At 50.3% G+C, this 17281-nt stretch overlaps 1 protein-coding gene across 5 annotated transcripts in view; it reads right to left on the bottom strand.

Moving 5' to 3' along the window:
- Positions 1 to 17281, bottom strand: part of DAAM2 (dishevelled associated activator of morphogenesis 2) — a 118658-nt gene that overhangs the window by 77506 nt on the left and 23871 nt on the right. For 3 of the 5 annotated variants that reach the window (XM_019830558.3, XM_006931672.5, XM_019830559.3), the window contains exon 2: positions 5248 to 5355. The exons of the other annotated variants lie outside the window; for them this stretch is intronic. The gene's annotated coding sequence lies outside the window, so the exon portion shown is untranslated. The remainder of the gene's footprint in view (positions 1 to 5247; positions 5356 to 17281) is intronic. 5 annotated transcript variants of the gene reach the window in all.

The raw sequence follows: 17281 nt of genomic DNA, 5'->3' as shown, positions 1-17281 counted from the left end.
AAGAAATGACCCAATGACTTAGAGAATTCCAGAACAGGGAAATGCCATGTCCCTTGGAGAAGCCCCACCTTCAGCAGGGCTCAGAGAAACATGGCTCTGCCGCAGGAAGGTTAGCAAGCACCAGGGGCTGCCCTCAGGCCCACCCATTTACAGTCCTCACATCCAGACAACAGCTGGACACCGGAATCCTCCAGGGACAGGCGGGTGTCCCAGGAGAGCCAAGGGGCCTGAGGAAGCCAAAGCTTGGGCAGCGGGTGCCAGGTTTCCCTTCAAAAGCCCTGGGACAAGACCAGACATGGCCCCTTCAGTGGATTTTAGCACAGGGGCTCCAGAAGCCGAGGGAGCACAGAACAAGTCAGTGGATATCACAGGGACCCTGTGGCCCCAAGGTCCCCATGGGAAGACACCCTCACAGCGAGCCTGAATTGGGACTTCACTGAACCAGGAGCCATTGTCTCACATCAGAACAGGCTAAAGCACCTTTATTTATCAAGCTAAGATTTGTATTGCAAGTTACCAATTCAGGACATAATTGTTTTTTCCCGCACATGGGAGCTGGATATATTTTCACTTCCTATTTCTGTAAGGCTTCAGTAAACATTAGCTGCTATCATCCTCATCATCGTTAACAAAATAAGCTGTTCTCAGATTGACACGGAGGGAGACCAGAGCAAAAACAGCCCCACTTCTTTTGGAGCTGATTCCTAGGAGGGCTGAGGGTGGCTGGCTGGAGGCGAGGGGCAGGGAGGGGAGGAGAAGGGTGAGGGGCAGCCTTTGGGCTTGACCCCTTACCACAGTATTTACCCTGTCCTGTTCTTATCGATGAATTCTTCAAGGGGCTACATTTTATCTCGCTGAGTGCTAGCTCAAGAACCCTGGCCCGGAGACTCCTTTCTGAGAAGCAGCAAAGACCTCAGGGAGAGGATGGGGTTGAGATGCTAGAATTTTAGCTTCTAAACTTGGCTTCTAATGTTAGCTTCTAAAGCCTCCCCTTTCACCCAGGTTTGCTGCTAACTCACCCTGTCCGCTCCTCTGCATCTGCCTGGCCTGTGAGGTGGGGGCTGCTGGGCTCCTGCCCTCCCTGCTGGCTCCCTGGCCATGGTTATGAGCCAGAGCTGGGGAGTTCGGCTGCCTGAGCACAGATTCTAGCACCGCTTCCATCCGCTGTCCTCTCTGGCAAGTGACTTTACCTCCCTGTGCCTCAGTGTCCCCATCTGAGAATGGGAATCAGAGCAATCTGCCTCATAAGGTTAACTGGGTGAGGGAGGGGGTTAAATAGTGGGCTTGTATATGGTGACGAGGGCATGCCTAGCAAGCCCGGCATGGACATTAACAATTGTACACTTTCTCAACGAGATTTTCCACGACCATTTTAAACAACCCCTCTCCCTCCCATTTTCCACATGGACTTACTACCATATGAGACACTATCCACTTTTGCATTCTCTCTCTCCTTGAGATGTCTTTGTCCATCACTCAGTGCCGTATCCACAGGGCCTAGAATCATTCCCTAGCACACAGAGGGCCTTCGTAATGAAGAATGAATTCCTACGAAACTTTACTAACTTACAACCTTAGGCAGATTATGGAACGCCACATGCCTCAGTTTACTCATCTGGAAAATGGGGTTTGTGCCTCTATCCCCAAATTGATGTCAGGATTAAATCCGATAACGTTTGTGAACATGCCCATTCCAACCCTCAGTACACGATGGATGGATGGGCGCACAAGGCTTGGCCTGACTCAGGCAGGGCCTGCAATGGTTAATTCCAGACTCTCTTCCCATCCCCCACGCAAGGCAAGGCTGGACCGCAGGACCACTGGCAGCTGTCCAGGTAGAGGATAAATGTCAGAGGTGGGTGCCTGCGGGGCTGCCCTGGTCCTGATACGGGGTCTTGACCCAGGCAGCTGGAGTCTCTCCTCACCCCCTCCTGCTGAGAGGCACTGCCTAGGCCTGCAGCATTTGGGAGAGAGCGCAGGAGCTGAGCGGTGGGAACCTCCACCCGCCTGGGTCCCACGCCACATCCTGGCCTTGGGGGAGGTGGGCCCGAGGCCTGGACTTGCCTCCCAGCCATTCCCGGGCGGCCTGCTCTCTGGCCGGCCCAGCTGTGCTGACTGAACTCGAGGGCTGTAGGGGCAGCTCTGTCCCTCAGCACTGCCCTGTCCCCACACACACGAGGAGGAAGACGCCGGCCTCAGCACAAGGAGGGTGTGGGATTTAGAGCCCAGCTCTGTGAGCCCTGAAGCCCACCTGCCTTCCCAGCCTGCGGGAGGGAATGTGTTCAAAGGCAAATGAGCCTCCTGCGGCCAAGTCACAGAGGGGACACAGTCAAGAGCAGATTCCAAGCAGGGGTTTCCTCCTCCTTCTCCAATTTCTCACAACTCCCCAGCTTTCCAGTAATTTCCCCTAGCATCCATCCCGCTGACGACTGACCCAGAAAGAGATGAAAACAGATAGACACCCAAGCCTAGCATGGATGGCGAAGATGAGTAAGTGAGACCCAGGGTCTGTCCTGTGGATCCATTCATTCCACAGTTATGTACAGAACCTCCACTCTGAGCCAGGCACCGCACGCCGTAGGCATGTGGTGGTGAATAAAACACTCATTAAAACTACTCTCAGTCGGGGAAGAGGGGAAAACTGGTGAGAAGGTCAGGGAGGGACAGCGTGCTGGGCAATTGCTGTACAGGGCACAGTGGGCGTATAGGTGAGGGGTCTGTAACACAGGCTGGGGAAGGAGGCAGAGCCAGGAATCCGGGAAGGGCGATACCACTGTGGACAATACAACATCTGGGGGGACAGTGCAGGCGCCGAAGAATGGAGAAATGATATCCCTCACCTGGAGATTGCTGTCTCCAGGGTGACAGTGGCCTTAACTCCCATCGTGTCAGTCTTCAGGGATTTTCATTAGAAAGTACGCCCTCCGGGGCACCTGGGTGGCTCAGTCAGTTAAGCGTCTGACTTCAGCTCAGGTCACGATCTCACAGTCCGTGAGTTTGAGCCCCGCATCAGGCTGTGTGCTGACAGCTCGGAGCCTGGAGCCTACTTCGGATTCTGTGTCTCCCTCTCTCTCTCTGCCCCTCCCCCGCTCACACTCTGTCTCTCTCTCTCTCAAAAAAATAAATAAACATAAAAAAAATTAAAAAAAAAAAAAGAAAGTAAGCCCTCCAAGGGCAGGGACATGGTCAGTCTGCATGCTCAGAACTTAGAATAATGACGGACACATGTGAATATACCAGTGAGCATATGAACTCCCTGAAGGGAAGGTCACTATTGACCCCAAAGAGCACATGCTCCCTTCTGATCTCACTGGCATTCACGAAAATTCTCTTGCCCAATTTCTCACATGTTACAACTCTCTAAGGTATCTTCTCAGCCTCCAACACAGGTGTCTTTCCCAGGCACAGACAGTGAGGTCTGTCTGTCCCCCAAAGTGCCACCAGCTTCCCCACAAGGTCACACTCCTTCCAAAAGCCCTGGGCACAGCGATGAGAATCGCATGCCAATGAGGACAAAGGCCAGAAAGAAGAGGAAGTTGGCAGCAATGTCCACACCTGGGTCTCTGCAGAGAAACACGGTGCTGCTACCACAGCCAGCCGTGGTCACACTGCTGGCCCATGCACACACTGTGCCCCAGCCCTGCCACGGAAGGCATACACACAGGAGGCACCGATTAGAGCGCTCGGTTCAGATACTACCACGGAGCTGGCCCCTGGGCCAACTGCCCAAACACCAGCCGCTCTTGATTCCTTCTCAGCGGGAGACTGCAGAGAGCCCAGGTTCCCCTCAGTTTTCATTCGGACAATACTTAATGAGGGCCTACTATGCGCTAGACCCGGTCTCTGGAACTAGGAATGCACAATGGGCCTTGTCTGAGTCCCTGCATTCTGGAAGCTCATAGTTTAATGAAAGACAGGGAGAACAGTGGTTTTCAAACACTGTGCTACATGCTACATCCGGGGTGGGTCTTCGGGGCCATCAATGAGGGAGAATCTCACCTCCCTGAAACTGGGGGAAAGAGGGGCTAGAGAGATGACAGAAGTGGTGGTGCTTGAACTGAGTCTTGAAGGAGGACTAGGTTTTCCCCAGGTACCGTTCTTCGGGCAGAGGGAGGGCAAGAGCTTAAACGTAGGCTGTGAGAGGTGGGGTGCACAGATGTGGTTCAGAGCTTGGTCATGAAGGGGACCACCCTCCTTGGATTCTGCAATTGACCAGGATTTTCCAAATTTCCCTTCGGTCCATCAAAAGAATCCATTTTCAGAACAAGGAGGTTAAGGGGAAGCACGCTTCACACAGAGACGGAGGCAGTTGGGCAGCCCAGGTGCAACCCCCACATGCTATCAGGCACAGGGGTGTCTCGACAGACCCCCACGCAGAGAGCCAAGGTGCAGGGCCACTGTTCCCCAGAGCAATCGTGCGCTACTCTATAAGCTCAGATGCAAAAATAGGACTCTGGGGAAGATTACCCCACTCTGCTCCAGAATGGCCATACCCTTCCATCTTGGGATGTCACTCCTGCTGTCTGTGTGTGAACGAACTCCGCTCCAACTTCCTCTGACATGCCCCACAGGGGACTCCCACACTGCTGTTGGGAGGCACAGGATACCGGCAGTGGGGGCTGGCTATCCTTATCGTGACCATTTTACAGAGGAGAAAACAGGTTCAAGAAGCAAGGCCACTTGCCCCAGGACAAACTGACGACAGACCATGTCTAGAACCCCAACCCCAAATTCTCGGCACAGAACTCTCCTTTCCCGCGAGAGAACAGCAGCAGACACACTCTGCTTTCATTCTTGGCTTCCCTTAAGTGCTTTCTCCTGAAGGCAGTATTGACAGAAACGACAACTACAAAAAATGTAATTAAAACAAAACAAAACCTCCAAAAACTCTTAGCTAAGATTCATTAGTGAAGATTTCCCTAAATATTGTGAGTTTTGCAAAGGCTCAGGCTAAACCACCTCTGTTTTTGGATGATGTTCCCTAACACTCCAGAAACAAATCCACGACTTCTGGTCTTTGCCTCAGATTTTCCATCTGATGCCTGGAGAATACTTAGAAATGCTGTTTGAAAAAGAGAAGGTGCTTCCAACCGTCAGTCAGAAAGGTTCTGATCTGCCAAGTAGAAGGTCTAAGAAACTGAGTGTGTGGACAAAATCACTATCTACCTGCCATCAGTACGCTCTTTCCTGAGACCCAGTGAGAAAAATCAGCAGCCGTGGCAAAAACAAACAAACAAACAAACAAACCTGCTGGTGTCCAGGGATTTGGGAATTTTAGGAGGATCGGGTGGTACTTCTGGATGTCCTCCCAGAAGGAAGAGCTATCGGCCATGTCAGCTCTACAACTTGAGGATTCTGTTGGAAATGCAAAAAGAGACGGAGAGATTTGAAACTCCCCCCAACCCCGCAAATGACATCTCTCCACTGAGATGCTCACCTTTGGAGGCACCTGCTTTTCCGACATGGTCCTAACTTGTCACAGAACGGGGCCTGTCTTGTAAGTTACGAAGCCATGACTTACAGAAGGCAGGGAGCCCAGAAACTCCCAAGGGCACAAGACGAAGGCTCTCAAAAGTCAAAAAACATGTGTACCAACTGTTGGTTATTTGGCTAAGTTATAACCAGATACCGAGGGCTGGCCCTACAACCACCTCCTCCCACTGCTGACCAGACACCTGGCCAGCAGGCAGAAGCTGGATCAAGACACATGTCTGATGGGGGAAGGAAACCAGGTGCCTTGAGCCAGGTCCGGTATACACCTCCAATATTCACCAACACACTCAGGCCTTCGGGACACACATAAAATGTGAGCCCATTAGAGACCGGAGGTTCGCAAAGAGAAATAACTTGCCCTGGACCATTCAGTGGCCGTAGAGCAAGACCAGGTCTCTCTCTCACCGCATTCTGCCCAAGAAGGGCCGTGACTGCTGAATGTGGTGCTCGGCTGTGGGACGAAAGGGGTGCACAGACCCACCCCGGCTGCGGGGCACGCACACCTGTCAGAGAACGTGCCAGCTGGACACTCGGCACCAACGCTACGTGCACCCATGTTCCTGCAACTCCCAGAGGCCCAAGTCCAGCCCCACATGCCAAATGACACCCATGTCAGGGCTGGGTGTTGGTGTAGGTCCAGCATCTGCTGATGCCACGCTCAGTGTGGACAGGGGAGAGGAAAGCTGGCTGCTTCTACAGCCCCCCTAAGGAACAACGCCCGTTTTAAATTCACACCGAGGCTCTGCGTGGGTAAGCAGCATCCCTGACCAGAACTTCCCCTTGGCAGGTCAGCCACCTGGGCTCCACCCGAAGCCATGCCCAGGCCCCCTCTCGCCACTGCCCCCTACCGGCCAGGCAGTGGAATAACCTGGTTCTGGAGAAAAAGACTGGCAAATCCCAGTTTCTTGTATCTTCCGCTCCTACTCTCGCCCAGCTGGCCTGCCTCCAGAGTCCAACCGTTCGGAAAACGCCCTGGTAGGAGAAATGTGCGTCTGGGCCCTGCCTGGAGCTGGCTCCCCATGACCCGCCTCCCGTGGCACCTTCTCTTGCTGAGAAGGCCTCAGCGGGTCCTCTCCGGCTCACGCGTTCCTCTCTTCCAGCTCATCCTGCCTGCAGGAGCTGGGAGGCCTCTCCTGCGTGCGGACATGAGCCCTCTGTCCTGAATCTGAAGAACCACCTCTGTCAGGGATTTGGGGCTTGTTTTCTTAATTAACTGAAAATGCTAACACGGGAGCCCGGGCGCTGGCAGGAGCCTGGCCTTCAGCGGCTGCTGGAGAAAATTCTTGCTTTGAAATCTGGATCCCTCACATCTCCCCTCATGCCCCGCACAGGATGTCAAAACAAACTGGGCCACCCGATCGTGGGGCACAGGGAACGAGCAGGATCGGATTTCAGGGCCAGTGACGGATTTAGCTACAGGCGGCTTCGGTGTCCAACTCATGAGGAGATCTTGATTTCCCAAAATGGCTCAGCTAAACCCCAAAAAAGCCACCTGCTGCGGCAGAGGCTCCCTGGGGGAAGAAAGGAGAGGTCACGGGGTTTATGCCGGTGCTGTGTCCTGAGTGCTCGCCGCCTGCCTGGCCGGCACGGAGCCGGGACTGGTGAAGATAGCCAAGTCCTACTGATTCCTGCCCTTGAAGAGATAAGGCAGGAACAAATTGCTAAAGTGTAGCACAGGGAGGGTCTCTAGCAGGGCAAGTACAAAGTGACAGGGTCACAGAAAAGAAGGGCAACTCCCCATATTGTGGAGGGCTGGGGGTGGAAGGTCATGGCCGGACACAAGGAGAAGCACCTGATCCGCGCAAGGAGTCAAAGTCTAAGGATCGTATAGGATGCATGAAGGGGGGAGGTGGAGGGAGGCGGAGGGGACCCACGGGGAAAGGCTGGGAGGCATAAAGAGAGAGCATGTTGAGGAAGGGCAGGCAGGGCAGGATGGCTAGAGAATGGGGCTTCTGGGGGCACCAGAAGGACTCTGCAGAAGATGCCCCTGGAGATGAAGAACAGGGCAGGCCCATCATGTCAGGGGGAACATGGCAGGACATGGGGAACCAGCAAATGTTTTTCAGCAGGAACGAACTCCATCTGGGGCAGGGGTGGCCTAATCTAGCCCACTGCCCGTTTCTGTAACTGTGGTTTCTTTGGCACACCCACACATTTACATATTGTCCAAGGCTGCTTTGGCGCTTAAGTGATTGCAACAGAGACCGTGTGGCCCCCAAAGCCAAAATATTTGCTCTCGGCACCTTCACAGAAAATGTTTGACGACTCCTAATGCAGACGAATGACAGGGCAGAGAGTTCCAGAGAAAGGAAGACGGATGGCCGCTCAGGGTCCAAGAGAGTGAAGATACACAGTGGCGTCACTCATCCAAAGTAGGTGTGACCGCAGGCTGCCTCACAGCAAGACCCCAAACCTCAGCAGCAGGAGGAAGAGGAAATGGAAGAAGAAGAGGTCTGGTCCCTGGGTCTCTTGTCCCCAGCTACCTGCATTGGTGGGACGTATGATCCTCAGAGTGTGCTCGTCACCCAGCCCCGTCCAGGAACCAAGGCACCAGGCCAGCGGCGTATGCTTGTGGGCTGTCGGGGTAGCAAGCCCTGAGTCACAGGGACCCTGCTTCAGCTTTCTCACCTAACAGCTGGACCCTGGGAAAGGTCTGAAATTCTGGAAAGACCAGAGAACACTCCTCTGTGAGAGGAGATCACACGGTGGTCCCAGGAGGCACCACACTCACCCTTCTCAGCCTTAGCGCTTGTCCCATCTGCAGAGGCTGACAGAGGAGCATCCTTGAGCTTCGGGTCAGAGACACTGTGTTGGAAGTGGGGGTCCCAGCTCCTAATTCAGGGTCTTTCCTCTTTCCTGACTTGCACATCCTGAGTCTCTGCACTGGGCCCTCAATGATCCTGTACATCGGGGGGCTGGAAGATCGGCACCCCTACTCTGCTCTGCCTGCGGCGGAGTCTGGCTCACTCTGCCCGGAAGAGAGGGGGATGGCTGAACCATCTCCTCCTGGGTCACCCTCCCCGCACCTCTTCCTTTTCACTCTAGATCAATGTAGCCTTTCTTCATCTTTGGTACTTTGGGCCTTCCAAGCTCACCACGCAGAGCCCAGCTTCAGAAACAAAGTATTAAAAGTTAAACACTATCATTTGAGGAAACTGCTTCGTGCCAACTTGCACAGAAACATAAACTCAGGACTAAACTCTCAGGCCAGTCGTAGGTTATGGGATAGCCATTCAGACAATTCAGAATGAATGCATTCAGCTTTTAGGTTATCATTCAAATGGAAAGAGAAGGGAACCATTCTTAAGAACAAGAAGTTTCTCAAATAGTGTTCTCAACACTCTCCCGTCAAGGGTCTCTGGGCCCATCTGAAAGACTCTGCAGGGGTTGAGGACCCAGGTTGTGCAGTGATGTTGGCCGGCACCTTTCCCAGTCTTATGTCCCACCAGAAGAATTGGCAAATAGGAGGCAATTAGCTCAGCCTGGTTGAGCAAAACACATGAATGAATGAATGAATGAATGAATGAATGGAGTGAATGAATGAATTGAATTGAATCAAGACGTTCAAGTCCTGGTTCCACAGTTTACAGCCCTGTGTCCTCAGGCAAGGTCCTGCACCTCGCTGAGCCTCGGTTTCCTCATTTGTAAAAATCTCCCAAATTACAGGCATACCTCAGAGTATTGCAGGTTGGGTACCAGACCACTGCAGCAAAGCAAATACCACAATACAGCGAGTCAAATGAGTTTCTTGGTTTCCCAGCGCCTATGAAAGCTATGTTTACACTACACTGTAGTCCATTAAATGTACCATAGCATTATGTCTAAAAAAACAATGTATACACCTTAATTAAAAAATATTTTATTGCTAAAAACTGCCACCCATCATCTGAGCTTTCAGGGAATCATAATAACCGCCTGCAGATCACCATGACAAACATAATCATAAAAGTCTGAAGCATTGTTGACAATTAAATGTGAAATTTTTTCAAACATGACACAGAGACACGAAGCGAACAAATGCTGCTGGGAAAATGGCACCGATAGATCGGCTCTGCGCAGGATTGCCACGAACCTTCCATTTGTTAAAAAAGAAAAATGCAATTATCTGCAAGGGGCAATAAAATGAGGTATGCCTATGTTCACGACTCAAAATATTACAGCAAGAACTGCACAAGATGGTCCCCATAAAGCCCTTGGCACAGTGATTGGCACATTCAAGATACAGAATACATGGCAACAGTTTTTGGTACTTTTCAAAAGCGGCTTTAATCCCATATTTAAAACATCTTTCCCGATCCTCACAGGCTCCCAATTCCGTCATTCCATTTTTGTATCAATAACCCCCCAGTTAGAGCCTGGCACAAGCCGGGGAGCAGGAAGGAGCCGTTGGAGCAGACTTCAGCAGAGAGCTTCTGGCATCCAGAACTCACTCATGGCCCCGGGGGAGTGTGGGGACTGAGGCTGCTACTATATCCTGCCTCTTCCCTGGGAGGCCACCCTTGGGCACAGACCCCAGTTTGCCAGACTGCACCTGATATTCAAGGCCAGGGAGCTCACCTGTGCCCATGCCGAGGCAGGGGCGTCATTTGCGCTGCAGAGGTGGGGTGCCAGTTCAGACCCATTCTGCCCACTGCACAGCCCTCTCCTCACATTCCTTCTTGCACTAAGCCCGGGGCCGCGTGAGCCTCCCCCCAGGGTGGCGTTCCCAGGCTCCAGAACAACAGGCCTCCATTCTTCCCTGCCCTTGGCAGACCTGCCTCCTCCCACTACGGCACTGCCTGCTGCTGCTCACAACAGCTGCCCCAGTCCAAGGGGCAAACACAGACCTCTTTGGGGCCTGGAGAACAAGCCCAGGGCCTGGTGTGTCCCCTCAGCCCAGGAGGAAGAGGAATTGGCCTGAGTCTCCTGCTGAGATAGAATCCCAGGGTCGGTCACTCCATTCACCCTCAGGCTGCAAGTACCGTTTGCCCTCAGGCATCTTTGCATACAGCCTTGGCTGGCCACGCTTTGTTTTCCCCAAATGAGAGAGAAGTCTGACATCAGCCCCTTCCTGATCTTCACTACCCCAACCCACCCCTCTCCGGACCAGGCTCCAGATACTTCTAGATGTCAATCCTCAGTTCCTCACCTCAAGGGTGACAAACAGTGGGAGGAGAGGCTGGAGGCCATCCCCCACCCAAGACTCACTACCCACCGGGAATCCCAGCCCCACTTCTGCCTCCTCCTTCCCACATTTGCCCATCAGATTCCATCCGGCAACAATCACCAAACTCAACCCCAAATCAGCAGTCCGCAAAGACGAGGAGGATGAAACGTGGGTTTCTTTCACTTACCAAGTTTATCCAGCTATTTTTCCAACTTTCTTTTTAGGGATCCTGAGCTCAGCCCTTAAGAATGATTCTTGTATGTCCCAGAGCCAGGGCTGGGGGGTGGGAGGCAGGGGCCACAATGGGGGGCTGATGACAGAGAGTCCTTTCTCCGGCATGGATTCCTGGGGGATGTGCACTTGATTCAAAGCAGTCTCCCTCCTCCAGAGGGTCCAGCACTCAAATCCAACCCAGGAGGGTCCCAGCTGCAGCCCAGCAAGGCACCCAGCAGGGGAGGCAGGGCCCCATAGTTTGTGGCTGCCTTTCTTAAAGGGACAGCCTGCCCCTGAGAGCCTGTAGGGAAAAGCTAGACAGGAAGGAGTGAGCAAGGACCAGCCAGCTTTCTCCAGGGAAAAGCTGTGAACAAGCACCAGGATCCTGGCTTGGTGCTTGCATAATCCTGACGACTTGACAGGCTTGTCCCCTCTCCTGATGTGTGGGACACCGAGGCAGAAAGACCCTTCTCCAGGGTAAGGCTTCCCCCCAAAAGGTCCTCCCTCAGGGCTGAACTCACCCATAGAACAGTGTAATAACCAATAACAAATAGTAGTCACTATATGCAAGGCATTTGCCTAAGTGCTTTGCCCAAAGGAACTCTGGTCCCCAAACTTTAGGATGTAGGTATTGTTACCGGTCCCATTTACATCTACATATCGTTCCCATTTACATTCCTCCCATTTCCCGGAGGAAACCGGGACCTAGAGAGACTAAGTCACTGAGGTCTCACAGGTAATGAATGGAAACATCAGGCTTTGAACTTAAGTGGTTCTACCAGCACTCAATCACCAAGCTTTCTCTAGAAGGAACTATGGGAGCACCACTACAACAATCAATTGCAGGTGGAGCACCTGCCAGAGTCAGGTTCATGCCACAGAAAAGGCATGATGAAAGACAAGGTGTCTGCCTTCTAAATACTCCCTGGAAGGAATTACCCAAACAGTAACCTCAAATTTGTCTGGAGGGTGGTATCACTGTGCTTGTTCTTGCCTTTATGGGTTTCTTTATTTTCCACACTTTCTGAAAGCAGCTATTCCTTTTATAAACAGAAAACAAAGATTGCACCTCCTACCTCCTGCTCAAATATTTCAAATGACCAAGACTCTATAGAGCAGGATGACTTAAGTATTCTACATGGATTCTAGAAGAAAGGAGAACAGCAAAATTAACAGGATGGTGCAGCAATGCCGTGAGTAAATCGAAGTTCAGTTTTGCCCATTACAAATCTGTAGGCTGGTTTTTGATATAATTAAAGCAATAGCTTTTTCTTTCAGCCAAAACTAAAAATAAAAAGTGGGGTTTTTTTCTTCAAACCTGGTAATTTACAAAACTCAGTTAAGAACCAACACCTCACATGTTATTCCAGACCTTTCCTCATTTGATCACCACCCCCCCACCCCTCTTCAGCTTCCCCTCACTTTGTCCCACCCACCCCACCCAGCAGCCAGGCCAGAATTCTAGGGCTTTCCCAAGCCTATCCAGTACTCTGAGACTTGCTCATGCAATGCCTTCTGATTAGCACTTCCTTTTCATTTTCCCATAAAGTCTTTGACACCCTTCAAGACCCAGCTCACTTGTTACTGCTCCTATGGAGCCTTCCACCCCCACAAGCAGAACTGACTGCATCTTTCTCTGAGCTCTCACAAGCTTTGCTCCTGCGGAATATGCTATTAGAGCTGGCACCACGCTGTATTCAACTAAGTTAGTGTCTTTGTTCACTTTTCTTTCCCTAGAACGTAGCTCTAAAATATCTGTGGAATAAGGCAGTACATGATAATAATAATAATTTTGTTTGAAGGGCATGTACAGTTTCCCAGGTACTTCCTCCAACATATTTCATTTGGCTTCAAAACAATTGGTTGGGATGGATATCAGAAGTGTCAAATGTGGTCACTGAAGGAAGCGTGCAGTGCTTGAGGTCCTTGACACTCTGCCTTTTGGAGGTTAGGTTTGCCCGGATGGCCTTGAGGGGCTGGCCTGGCCCCTCAGCCTCACTTTCAGCTCAGCCAGACTGTATCCATCTCCTGGCCCTGCCCTCTGTAAGCTTACCAGTACTCCATCCCAACATCTCCTTGTCCTAGGCTCCCCCACCAGCCAGGCAGGGGGACACCAGAGGGCCATGGGCCTGGAGATGATGCTTCCCAGCTGGTGTGTACCACGCATTCTCTCCAGGTGAGTGAATGCAGCATGGCCAGGGCACTAATGAGGCCATAGCTTCAAGTGAGAACCAAGAATGATCTTGACAGTTTTATGGAAGAAAACTCTGTCATGCAGCCCTCCTGTACCCAGCCAGGTAGCCAGTCCACCAACTGGGATCCCTGGGAGAGGGTGTGCACAGAATGTTAGAGCCAGAAGGAAACTTAAGAGATCCCCTTGTCCAACCCCCTTCCAGACAGCCAGGAAAATCGGGCACAGAATGGGGAGGGACTTGTCAGAGGCACAGAGAGAGATGGTGGCAAAGTGAGGGCTGACATCTGAGCCCTTTCTGATCCAACCAAGGAAAACACAATGTCGTACTAAAAGGAAGCCACAGAGGCCAAATTATTTTGCAGGATGTTCTTCAAGCGCACACCACACAAATGATTCTCGGATGCAACGGCACACACAGAAAACACTTAATAAAGAAAACACAGAGGAAAGTGTTCAGTAACCACCTTAAAATTTAGTACCTCTGGACACCAGGCCATGTCTTAACCCACCCATCTCCATAACCTCCCTTATGAGCAATGGGGGCATCTGGGTCTAAGTCTAAAACTATTTCTGCATTGACTTAGCAGAATGCTTTGAAGTAGGGATACCACGAATGATGCTTTATTTCATCCGCAGGTAACACTGTTTACAGTTGTGACAGCTATTGGTACTTAGTCAAATACCACTGGTCCCCACCCCTCACTCCAGGCACAAAACAGATTGTACTTCCTGACCACTTGTACTTGAGTGGAGCCACAGGTCTAATTCTGGCCCATGAGCTACAAGTAGAAGTTGAGTATCGTGATGGTTAATTTTATGTGTCAATTTGGTTAGACCATGGTATCAGATATTTGGTCAAACTTGATTTCACTGTGAGGGTATTTTTTAGATGAGATAAACATTTAAATTAGTAGACTTGGGGTAAAGCAGATTACCCACCATAACGTGGGTGGGATGCATCTAATCATTTGAAAGCCTTAAAGAAAAGACTGGCATCCCCAAGGAAGAGGAAATTCTGCCTCCAGACTGACTTTGAACTTGAGCTGCAACATCTACTCTTCCTTGGGTCTCCAGCCTGCAGGGCTGCCCTGCAGATTTTGGACTTGCCAGTCCCACAACCAAATGAGTTAATTCCTTAAAACAAATCTAGATAGACAGACAAAGTAGATAGAATAGATAGACAGGTAGATAGGTAAGTAGATAGAACAGATAAGTAGATAGATAAGCAGACAGATGGATAGACAGATGGCAAGTAGAAAGATAGATGATAAGTAGATAGGTGGATAGATAGGTAAATAGGTTAGATTGGATGGATGGATGGGTGGATGGATGGATGGATGGATGGATGGATAGATAGACAAAGTAGATAGGTAAGTAGATAGATGGATAGATAGATAAATAAGTAGGTAGGTGGGTAGGTAGGTAGGTAGGTAGGTAGATAGATAAGTAGGTAGGTAGGTAGACAGGCAGGCAGATAGATAAGTAGAAAGATAGAGGATGGATAAGTAGGTAGGTAGATAGATAACTAGACAGATGATAGATAGATCGATAATACATACATACATACATATATCCTGTTGGTTCTGTCTCGGGAGAACCCTGACTAATAGAAGTGTAATTAGTGGTCTAGAACATTGAATTGGCAGGACACAACCCCCTTTCTGGTTGGCACTGCGATCATCAACATTTAATGAGGTGCCTGTTCTGCCAGCCTGGGTTCCTGAGTGACTATAATGAGTAGAGGTCTGCATTAACCCACAACAAACAGTAGCATGAGTAAGAAATAAACCTCTCTTGTTTTAAGTCGCTGAAACTTGGGAACTATGTGTTACCACAGCATAATTTAACTTATACTGACTGAAGCACTGGCTGTTTGTCTTAGATCTGAGGTTCTGGTGTGTGAGGGAAGAAATCTGAAAAAGTAATGGAACCATAAAAGGATTTTGATCCTGGCTGGCCACTGAGTCCCAGAACACATGGCTCCTCCCCTGCTTCCTTTAGTCTATCTTGGGATCCTGGGACGTCTTACCACACAATCCAAACACAGTTGTATAAACGCATCAAAGGTACAATCTCACTGGTGAAAGAAACTTCCCTAGAAAATGTTCAGAGTTCCGCTGAGGAATCTGACCCTGGGCCTGGAATGGGAAATTCTCCAAGGAACAAAAGTTTCCACTACGGCAACAAGAATGTTAAACACGATTTAAAAAAAAAAAAAAAATCTTTTCTCAGTAAGAAAAATGAGACCATGAGTATTTATAAGCCAAAACCCAAAGGCCATCCCCTGGTTCCTGTGAGGTTTCCTGCTGTACGGGGAGAGTCAAGTGCATTAGAGAAGGTATTAGAAGGGAGCGGGATGTCCTTGGCTCAATGCAGGTGGGTTAAGCGTGGAACCTTTGAGGAAATGCCATTACAGAGTGCTGGTGATTCTCCTTAGGAATCAAGGGTGACCTAGAGGCTCCTGGGACCCTGCATCTTTCTTCTCAATGAATAAACCCAGTTTCCTAACCTTAAATACACTACAGAGATAAATTCTAGGACACAATAAGATATAACAAACTTAAACTAGTATAGGAAGAATTTAACTTATTCCAGTGGCTCTCCACTGGAACAGTTTACAGGGACATTTGGCAACGTCCGGAGAGCTTTTTGGTTGTCATGACCAGGCAATACTACTGGCATCAAATGGGTGGAGACCAGATGTGCTACTAATGCCCAGGACAGCCCCCCCACCCCCAACAAAGAATTATTCAGGCTAATACGAAGGTTGACAAACCCTGGCCCAGACTAAGTCCCTCGTTATTAGGGTGTGAAGGTTTTGAACAAAGAGAGAAAGAAATGCTCCAGAGTGAAATACTCCAATGTGGGGAAAAGACGATATACATATACGTATTCATATCCGTATCTACATTCATATAGATATATGAACCAAAATTGACTGTACCACAGAAGCAATCTGAAAGGTAGCACAGTGCACATTGGTAGGGAAGTAACTTCCACGCTATCTCTCCCCTCCTCTGCTACTCTCCTGGAGTAGCAGCTCCATTATTTAGAAGTCGTCCTGAGATCTGCAAAGTGAGATAAGGAGCAAAGATTAGGGGTGAGGCTGGAGAATAAAGACAGCTGAACTAGTCAGCGTCACAGACAAGGGTGAGTTGCTGTGAGCACCAAGAGGGAAGAGAGAAGGAAGGTCAAACAGCAGGACTTCTGGCCAAGCAATCAACCTCTTTCAGAACAAGGGCTGTCCAATCTTCAATTTCAGATTGTGTTGTGATGTGAATGCCGTTGGTCTAGTTAACATCTGCTTCAGGCCTACTATGTGCCAGGCAGTGTTGGGAGTACGTGACATGCAGTCTCACCAGATGCCCACAGATACCCTATGGGGGACACTGCTGTTACCCCCCATTAGGGGTAAGAAGTCTGAGGCGCAGGGACTTTAAGCCACTCACTCAGAAATGCACGACGAAACAGCAGTAGAGACAGAACTCAGAAGCAAGTGGTCTGGCTCCAGATTCCGTGCTCTTCACTTCTGGGGTGCTCTGCTTGTGACCCGCAGTAGCTAATAATCGTAACTAATTAGATGGGAATAGGGACTCCGAACTGGAGGTGACAGGAAATGTATGAGCCTCGACCTTTCACTTTGGAATCTCTAGACCAGCGGTTCTCAGACTTGAGTGTGGCCAGGATCACCTGGCAATCTTGATAAAACACCAACAGCAGAGTTTGATTTAGCGGGTCTGGGCCGGGCCCAAGGATTTGCATTCCTAACAAGTTCCAGGTGATGCTGATTCTGCTGGCCCAAGGACCCCTCCTTGAGAACCTCTGTTCCCTTGGAAGGATATGGGGCTTCCTCCACTTGCGGAGGCTGGATTTGGCTAATTGAGGCTGCATCTCAAAAACAACGCGGCGCCTGGTCACAATATAGCTGTGAATTGGAGAAGGCTACTACTGAAGAGAATGGCGGGAAGGGAAGAGTGAGTGTCAAGTAGATTTCAACCTGTAAGACTTCCTGGAGGAAGAGCCAAGAGGAGAGAAGAAGGAACAGTAGGATTATTGATTTGATAGGCACTCCAGATAGCAGGGCTCAAGCATCTGAAGTCCCTCCCTAGGGGAAACTCAATCAATTTCAATTACCTGTGTCACCCGTAACTGCTGGGAGGGTGCCCCCTTTGTTGTTTGGTGAGTCCATCCATTAAGTCTGAGCAGCAAATTGTAACCAGCAGACACCCTCTTTC

The sequence above is a fragment of the Felis catus genome, chromosome B2, assembly GCF_018350175.1.
Source record: "Felis catus isolate Fca126 chromosome B2, F.catus_Fca126_mat1.0, whole genome shotgun sequence".
Classification (NCBI taxonomy): Eukaryota; Metazoa; Chordata; class Mammalia; order Carnivora; family Felidae; genus Felis; species Felis catus.
This window is presented reverse-complemented; position numbering and strand designations above follow the sequence as displayed.